General features: G+C 34.1%; 1 protein-coding gene across 1 annotated transcript in view; it reads left to right on the top strand.

Moving 5' to 3' along the window:
• Positions 1 to 1112: 1112 nt before the first annotated feature.
• The window catches only part of Coprox (oxygen-dependent coproporphyrinogen-III oxidase), a 124824-nt gene continuing 115812 nt past the window's right edge, over positions 1113 to 10124 (top strand). Inside the window, exon 1 of the mRNA XM_090409253.1 lies at positions 1113 to 1196. The gene's annotated coding sequence lies outside the window, so the exon portion shown is untranslated. The remainder of the gene's footprint in view (positions 1197 to 10124) is intronic.

Here is a 10124-nt window from a genome sequence, read left to right as displayed (position 1 = left end):
AATTCGCAAGGGGACTAATTTTTAAGCAAACTAGTCTTCACCGCTCAGTCGGTATTGGCAATGCCCTTTGGTTTTAAAGACCTGGGTTCCACCAGGGTTTCCCAAACTTCTTGTTAAGGTGAAGCCCTAAAGAAGCAAAATTCTTTTGCGGAGCCCTCACAACTCATCTTTAAAATAAACATGAAAAAGAATTTTTTCAAGTCTGGTATGATGGACGCAACTTGTAGCATCATCCAGGGGCGCGCCAGTAGTGTCCGGCGCCTGTGTGCAAAACTTTAGTTGGCGCCCCTATACTCAGTAGCACGCCAGTAGTGTCCGGCGCCTGTGTGCAGAACTTTAGTTATGGCCCTACCCCCTCCAATAAAAAATCACTTTAAAAAAAACGTTTTTTTTTAAGTATTTCCTCCTCTTTGGCGCCTTTACTATCCTGGCGTGGATATCCAGGGTTTCTCAAATAGGACTCCGTGGAGCCCTATTTGGGAAACCCTGCTTTAGATTGTCTTATACAGCTGTTGAGAGTTTTTCTTCCCAAAACTCTAGGTTTCTTTTCCTCTGGAGAAAGTCAGAATGTCAGAAGAACAAATGTAGTTAACAGACATAACGTCATAATCTTAGCTGCTTCGACCGTAAGTCCAAACGACAATAATAACCTCTGTAGTAAGTTAAACCCTCACTAATTTTTCAGCCATTCCAGGAATCGTCATCGAGGTATTTGATCAAAGAATGGTCATAATGAAAGAACGAGTAAAGAAGTAAATTATAGTGCTGCTGAGTAAGAAGATAACCGGATACGAAGACTGAAATTTCACGAGATGGGCACAATAATAACCTCATATTGTAAATGATATATCAATATGAGTTTGTTCCAGCGGAATGTGACTAGAAGAGACAAGACCTGAACGCAACACTTCAGTAATTATTTAAAAAATATTAAAATTTTACAATTCACCTATAATAATTTGTTCGAGAGAAATGTTATTCAAATCCGCATTAATTTAGCTAGTTAGAATAAAGAACTTTGCAAGTATTTGTAATATACAGTTATACGAAATATTTGCTTAATGCATTTACCGCTTGTGTCATCGTGGTAGTACGATATCTGCAGTGGGCGTAAAGATTTGCGCAAAGCATTTTCTGCTACTGCATTGGTGTAAACTTGTGGTGGTATTTCCAATTTGGATAGTTCGTGTATGCGCGTAAGTTTAATCAGCGGCTTCTTGAGAATTAGGAGACTAATGAACTCAGAACTCCATTAATGAGAACACAAAACAATGTTTTTATATTCATACATTGAATACGAATTATTGTCGCATAAAATAACCAGGTTAAATTTTGTTTATATAGCATCACACGATAAAAGCTTTATTGTATGGTACCCGTACACAATTGGCACAATATAAGTGCAGTTAGGTTTTAAAATTTGAAGTTTTACATAATCAGAATAAAGGTGTTTTAAAAGCAATTGACACAATCATAGCTTTTAAGATTAACATGAAATAGCAAGTGTGTTTGTGTGTGTGTGTGGGGGGGGGGGGTTCCATCCGTGTTGCACAGCGATATAACCCAAGCTACTGAATGAAATGTTATTAAACATCCATTATTTCGAATTCTCTGGGGAAAAAAATGCGGTAAATGATATATTATATTATAATATAATACGAGGGGGTATGGAAAGTTCTGATAAATACCTAGAACAAAAATGATATTAAGCAACTGATATAACCACAAGAAATAACATACTAGTAGAAGTTATGAAGGTAACCTCATGTTCTTATATCCTCATATGTTATTTCTTGTGGTTATATCAGTTGCTTTAATATAATTCTTGTTCTAGGTGTTTATTAGAACTTTCTAGATCCACCTGGTAAAAGAAAAATACGTGATATTTTTAAGCATTACATTTTATCATTTGTGTGAATTTTGTATTTATCGCATTTTTCTCTCTTCGATTGGTTCATCTTGTTGGTTGCCACGTTTATACGGAATGATTTTCTGTTACTATAGTGTATCCTGTAATGATTTCGAGATTTCTGCACGAAGCTGGATAATCGACTTTCAATCGGAAAATGTCATATAAAGTTTTAGCAAAGCGAACAGCCGCAGTAAGGCGACATATCTTAGAAATACGGTATAATTATTCCTAAGATTGAAAGAATGGTACATTGCGAAATTAAATAAATAAATAAAAATAAAATCAAAGCCCTTTTGCGTCATGTGAGAATTAACTGCAGATTTCTTGGAAATATTAGAGGTATCTTTAAACTTGAGGACAAGTGAAGAAAAATGAACTTGTCATTAAACAGATTTTAATTTTGAAGGGGAAGAAAAGTTGAATTATGTTAATAGGCACAATTACGATTATTTTTCTTTTATGCAAACTGAAGTAAAGAGAAAAAAATTCTTAATTGTTCATTTGTTGTATTTTTACAAATTGAACATCATATTGCTAAATTCGATGAGGGGAAGCAGTCATTTATATGTCTATGGAGCCAGAAGACCGATTAATAACCAGCAGGTGAAAGATCGCATATGGTTCTATGGAGCCAGAGGCCCCTATTGTGCGTTAAACTATATATTTTGTTTTCAAGTAAGATGGAGAATAGAACAGTAACTTGGATAGAAATGGTAGTGAAGCAACTGCTGATGAATGTATACTATTTCATAAGCACTGTCAAAGTTATAGAAATTATTTTATTTTGCTTTGATTATAAATATTTATTATTATACAGGAGGTTACAGAAATGTTACATTACATTACTAGGTAAAAGTTTTTGGGAAGATTTGTGGCCTTACAGGAAGACTTGAATAGATTGAGTGATTGGGCACGGAAATGGGGATGTGAGTTCAATGTTGCAAAATGTAAGGTTTTAAAATTTGGAAAACAAAGATGGGATGCAGAATTTATGCTTGGTGAAAATATATTGTTGGAGGTAGAGGAAATAAGAGATCTGGGGGGTGATAGTGGATAAGGATCTAAAATTTAGGGGACACATCGCCAAAATTGTGAAGACAACACAAAGGCTTCTGGGAATGATGCAGTGGACACTGACGTGTAGAAGTAGGGAGATTCTTGTTCCGTTGTATAAGGCTTTGATTAGGCCACACATGGACTATTGTGCCCAGATTTGGTCACCGGGTTTTCAGAAGAATGAAGAGATGTTGGAAAGGGTCCAAAGGAGACTGACTAAGGTAGTTTCTGACCTCTGGAATGTCGAGTATGAGGAAAGATTGAGAAGATGTAATTTGCAGAGTCTGGTGGACAGGAGGAAGAGGGGAGATATGATAGAGACCTACAGGTTGGTAAGGGGTTGTTATAGGATCAATGCCGGAGAAGTTTTACAGAGAATAGTTGGAGATCAGGGGAGAACCAGAGGTCATCCCTGGAAACTGTATAGTGGAGTGAGAGGCAGGTTTTTTTCGTGCAGAGTTGTGAATGATTGGAATGCCTTGCCTGAGAATGTGGTGTCTGCAAAGAGTTTGAATGTGTTTAAAATACGGTATGATGAGCTGTGTGTGTGATAAAAGGACCTCCCAGATGAGTCTTTGACTCCATGAGGTCTTGGGGTGGTAATAATAATAATAATTTTGGAAAGAATATAGAGCATTTTGTATTTCTGGAATGGTAATTTTACTAAAATTGATTAGGAAGATGATAGGTGTGTATATTGATAAAGATTAGTGTAGGTTTTCTAAGGGAAGGGCAGATTTTAGCAATTCACATGTTATAAGGTGATGTAGCATTAAACAAGGGAAAGCTTAAGGCCTTAGCTTGTCAAGTGCAAAATAGTGATAATTATGGATAACTTTAACTATAGTAATTAGAACAGCCTTTTTCAAAGAACATAACCTTCAGCTGTTCAAACAAAATGTGAACAGATTCCTTCTCCTTATCCACTTGCTCACAGTCGGCAATAATCTGCTTATAGGTTTAGTGACCTGTTATGTGTGTGTGGATTACATAAAAAAAAAAAAAGATAAGAGCATTCAATAAAAGGCAAATGAATTTCTGGATACTGCTAACTTGTATATCTAGATCATAGTCTTCCTCTTGGTCTTTTTCTGCCATCCTGCCACCCTTTCTTCTCCCATTCTGTTTAAGTGATCATACTACCTTAGATTAGCTCTGTTCATGCATGCTTGAATACTAATAGTGTAAATATGCCTTGCTAATATCTTCATTTTTCTTATGATTCTGTAATTTATGCCATCTGTTCACTCCCTAATTTTTCACAGAAACTCTCATACCAGTGAAATAAGTTCTGTGAAAAATTATATAATTTTTGTCAGTTTTTAGATCACTAAGTTAAAATTGATTTGACTGCTAGTGTTTGTCTAATTTATCTTTTATTCCATAGAAATTTATTCAGTTAGCTCCCTTTTGAGCTTTGCTTGTTCTGTTATCCATTTCTGTGTTTAATTTCCAGGCATTAAAAAAAAAAAGTGCCTAAATAATTTAAATGTTTACTTATTCTATATATTCACTATTGAGGATGTATATTTTTGTTTGTGTGTACTGTCCCATCTTTTTCAAAGATTTCATCTTTTTATTACTAATTTTCATACTAAATTTGGAACATCAGTTATTCAGTTTAGTTAAAGAGTCCTTGAAGGTTTGTTTGGATCATAATATCATCTGCATAAAATGAAGATCTAATATATCTGATTTTTGATATTAGGTTTAATGTCACTTTCTTCAGTTCATATTAGAATAAGATGTTTGATTTGATTGGAAAACATTTCTAACTGATCATTCTCTGGGTGTTGTCTTCTTCTGGGCAGTTTTTCCTGTCATTTTTGCTTAAAATATTCATTTGCTTCATTTATTTTTCATTTTGTTTAAGTGATCAAATCATCTCACGTCAGCTCTGTTTTCACATTCTTGAATGTTAATAATATCAAGCTCTGTTTTGATATCTTATTTTTCATATGATTTTTCCATTAATACCATGTGTTCACTCCTCTAATTTTCTTCAGAACCTTCATATTTGTAATCACCTAATCTTGAATCATCTGTTGTATTGGTAATCCACTTCTTAGATCAATATGATAAAATTTATGGTAATTGAGTACTTTCTCATGTATTACTAGATTGTTATTTTGAATGATTTCTGTTGTCTTCTGGTGAGGTGGGGGGGGGGGATGTGGAGGAATGGTTGTTTTATGGTAAAATTTTTGAACATTGTTTTCCATAAAATAAATATTCTGTGTGGTTTATTTTTATTTTTTAATAATGGTTGAGATTCTCCATAGCTCAGTTACATCCGGTGTTAGTTTCAATGGAACCCTTTGGCTGGAAAGACCTGGGTTTGAATCCTGTCTATGATGCAAGGAATCTTTATCAGGGCTTTTCAGTCAAAAGTGAGTTAGGCAGCCTCATATCGAGGTGGAGAAAGGATAGGATTTTTTCTCCTGGAAACTTGGATTTTTCACCCCCTGAAAACAGGCAAACTGACCCCGTGAACACACACATTTGCTGTCATAGGATACTAACTGTAAGATTGAAGAAATTAGAGCCTCACCATCTTATCTTTCTACTGCACATTATGGATCTCAGGTAGAGATCCAGAATAGTCAACCTCATGGATGGAGATGATGCTTGACAGGACAGGGCAGTCCATTTGTGGTTTGCCTGTGGCACTGGGTCATTCACCAGATAGGCAGATCGTTGGACATCACTGCACATAAAAATTAAACAAAGGTGGATGAATGGATTCATTAAAATTATCCATGTTGATGAAAGAAAGGCTACTATGTTGGAAAATTTGTTTCAAATCCTCTAAAAGATCTGAAATGCAAGAATTGTTCAAATCTTCTAGAGGCTGCCCATAAACATTTCATCTCATTTGTCAAAGGTGGTATTGCTGTGATGAGATTTAACTAATTTCAAAATTCTGGCCTTTAGTCGGTCACTAAGGAACAGAATCTGGAAGTTAATCAAAAGGCATTTTAAGTGTAAAAAGTCTTAATATTGGATAATGAAGGCATTATTTTGACAAAATCAAGGTGGACTATCACCAAAGATAAGTAGTGCATGACTGAAAAAAAATATAAAATTTTCTAAAGAAAATTATCTAACTGAAAATCATGAGGTCTATTATATAAGAACAATGCTCTACACTATTCTGCCCACTAGACTATTCAGGAAATTTGATTATACAGTCATGCTATATATCCTACTTGCCTGCCTGGACTTGCTTCAGGTGACTTATTAGTCCTCTTAAGAGTCACCTGTTTGGATGTCACTTTAACTGATAAGGAATTAAAAAAAAAGAGTTGGAAGACTGGTTTCAAATTATGACCATGCATTTTTTTTTTTCAAAATGCTTTGGGCCTGAGATATTAGAACATTATCTTAATGTTCTAATATCTCTATATAAAGTTATCTTAATTAAATATCTATCATGCCACTCCCTGAAGACATTCATTGAAGATGCACAACTGGCAGCTGATTGTGCTCATTCACTATAAGCCATGAGAAGAATCCATCTACCATACCCTTACTCAGCTTCCAGGGATGACCCTGAGTTCTTCTTCCACCTATTATGAGCTGCAAAATTTCACTTATGTCTGTAAGATCCCCATGCCAACTTATGTGGTTCATTTACATCTTATGTCCTCAATCTATTTCTCAAATTTTGAAGACCAGTTTTTCTCATATTGTTCTTGTGTACAGAATCCCATTGTCAAGATATAATTTTTGCTGCTTACTGCTGAATCTTTTCGATTTTACTGTATCTTCACAGAACTCAGCTGACCATATCTGCTTATTTGTCTAGATCTGTTCTTATCAAAATCTTGTAAAGTTGGATAATAATATCTTTATTCTTACATTTAAATTAGCATTTCCTTACCATTGAAGTTATCCAATGCAGAAGTGATAATTTGATTAACTTAGAACATTGCTCCTAAACTTTTAACTCTTTGTTGTCACTCTTTGGTCAGTAGCTTCGTTGACTATTGTTACAAATTTCCATTAATGTAACACAACCTGTAGAGACATCAAACTAAAATGCATAACCTACACTTAACAATATTGAACGGACACTCATTATTGTATGCTCAGAATTGGTCTTTCAAATCAGATATGTCCCTTATCACCTTCCTCTTATTAGCATATGCTTGGATATTACCTTACAGACTATTCCCAATATCATGAATGCCATATTTCAGCTCTATATCTCTTCTACAGGTATTTCCATGGTCACTGCTCCAGTAAACTGGCACACATCCTTCCTCAATAAAGGTAAATGGCTTCCAGTTTAATGTGGCCAAATATTAGGGCACACACCTTGGGAAGAAGAGATCACAAGCTGCATAATACATTGATGGAATTAGACTACAGGAAATTGGGTGAGGCCAGGGATTTGGGTGTGATTGTGGACAGAGTGTTACAGTTTAGAGGGCATACTGGTAGCCAAAACTGCTCATCATATTACTTGGATGTTGAATAAGATCCAAGTAATATGATGAGGTTATTATTCCTCTTTATAGGGCTTTAGTAAAGCCACATTTGGATTACTGTGCACAGATCTGGTTACCTGTTGCTTTGGAAGATTGGAAAGGAACCCAGAGATGACAGGTCTGTGAATGCTCCATTGAGGACAGATTGAAGGTCTGTGGGTAATGAAGGTTAAGTGATATTTGGAAAAGAGGGAGATATGATAGAAATACACAAGTTATTAAAGGAGTGTTATTGGATTGACAGTAGAGAAGTTTTTCAGTGCAGTAATTGTGGAAACAAAAAATTTTGAGTATTTTAAAATTATAACATACAGATGAACTAGCATTGTGTTCTGCTACTTTATATAGCTAGATTTAAGGTAGTCTACAACTGTTGTTCTGATGATAGTCTTAAAATAGCCATCTCCAGTATTTTATTTTGGATAAATTAATGTAGCTATATTAATTGAGTTTCTGATAGTACTTTATTGTTGATGCTGACTCCAAAAATGGTCTCTCAGACTTGTAATTGCTTCTTTGTAGCATCACATTTTCTTTTATTTAATCCTGCATGATGGAGTATCTATTGCATGGTCTGCTAGTCCTGACTTTGCCATAATGATAAGGTAGCATTTGTATTTCTTCAAGGCAAGTTTTTATATCTGTAGTGAAATAAGTCACAGGCAATTAATAGACTCATAATTAGGTTTAGTGGAATGAATACAGCACAGAAAAAAATTAAACACAAATTTAAAAGTTCCTGTATTTCGTCTCTGTCACAGAGACATCTTCAGAGATACAATATTAAAATTGCAATAGCACACAAAAACACACAAGACAATAGGTGGAAGAAATTAGACTAGAAACCTAAAGTTCTCTAAAGTTCTGGGTGCTGTTGACTAGTTTTAGCTATTGGGTGGGAGGCCTTAGAATTAATGTTTCCCAATCTGGGGGAGTTTAACACAACCATATTCATTTGGATTCTGGTTACTTCACTTGGAAGGACATCATATATAAACAGATAAAGGGTACAACCATGGACTCCAATTGCTATATGGAGCATTTTGAAAAACATACTCCAGTACTACCATTCTCAGACTTCTATTTGGCTATAATGCATTGGTGATGGATTTTCTATTTGGTTAATGGCTTGGGCATGTTAGACTCATTCCTCTTCAACAGCCAAAATCCAGTTCTTTTCTAGATACTCTCAAAATGTCTTTCTAGCAGCACCCTTTGTTTCTCAGTTTGCAAAAAATCTCCCACACAAATAAATACCTATACAAACTTTCTCATCATCCCTCTGCTCAACAATATGGTGTTATTAAAACCAATGTTCTCTTTAATCTGTGTGTGTGCCCAGCCAAAAAAGGGAAAGCATGTCTAGCAACTGCACACCCACAAATTTTTTTTCTTAAGGAATTTCTAATTTACAGTCAATTTCTGTACTATAAAGATGAATTATATGATAAATCGCTTATCACTTATTTTGTTTTTATTTAGTAATTTTTCCATTGTCTCGACTCCAGTATTTCTCTAACTACTCCATGAAGGATAATGATAAGGTAGAATTTGTATTTCTTTAAGGCATTTAAGTTCTTTTTTTATATTCATAGTGAAACAAGTTACTTTTTTATTAGCCTGTGTTGTGTAGGTGAAATGACTTAGATTTCAACACATTGCAGAGGCATGTTTGTTTAGAGCAGTGTTTTCCAAAGTGTGGTATGTGTACTTCCAAGAGTACACAAGAGGCCTTTATAGGATTTAAGGTGCTTTTTTTTTTTATTTTGATTACATTATTTTACTTATATTTTTGTTGCTTTATTGTCTCAGATAAATGGAGGTCTATTCTATAATTAATTTTTTAATAACTAAAAAATTAAAGAAAGCTTTAAACAAAATGTGTTTCTTGGCATGTATCAACTGACCTTCGTTAATGCTTTCTATGGTTGACGGCACAGTAGTTGAACCACATGGTTTGAAATTTTTGCATTAAAAGTTTAAATTCAAATACTTTGAACCATGCAGTCAGAACTATCTACTAAATTTCAGAATCTTTCATATATTAAATTGTGATGGTGCTCAGCAATTGTTTCACTATCTGTGCCTGCATATACTGGGTTTTCTATGTGGTTTTTGAAAACCTCCTTCTTGACATGGAGCCCTATCTGTATCTAAAAATAAAAAAATATGGAACCAGATTTCACTAAACTAACTTAATTTCTTTCTTTCTTTCTGACAGAAACAATTTCATTCCTCTCATTTAACTTTTTTTTTATTATTGAAAATTGAAATTTCATAATTTTTGTTTCTGCTGTTATATATATTAGATTCTTATATCTAAAAATATATTTAATAATTAAAACAATTTTCATGTTTATAATTTATAACATTAATGTTTAAAAATAAATACCTTTATAATTATTTGTCTTTGAATTAAAATATTATTATGATTTCTTCCAAATTTTCTTGTCATGAAATTGTCTTTTCATGCCACTTTTCATGTTACTAAAATTTTACAAGTGGTACATGGATACTCAAAGTTTGAGAAACTTTGGTTTAGAGCATCTATTGTCTAGACAGTGATGATTATTGATTTAATGTTGCAAAACGTAAGGTATCTACTTCGGGTTGAAATAGGTGCATACTGTGTATCACATTGATAACACTGGATTGCAGGAAAT

Source organism: Typopeltis vanoorti, chromosome 19, assembly GCF_054136105.1.
Source record: "Typopeltis vanoorti isolate ZY-2024b chromosome 19, IOZ_Tvanoo_1.0, whole genome shotgun sequence".
NCBI lineage: Eukaryota > Metazoa > Arthropoda > Arachnida > Uropygi > Thelyphonidae > Typopeltis > Typopeltis vanoorti.
This window is presented reverse-complemented; position numbering and strand designations above follow the sequence as displayed.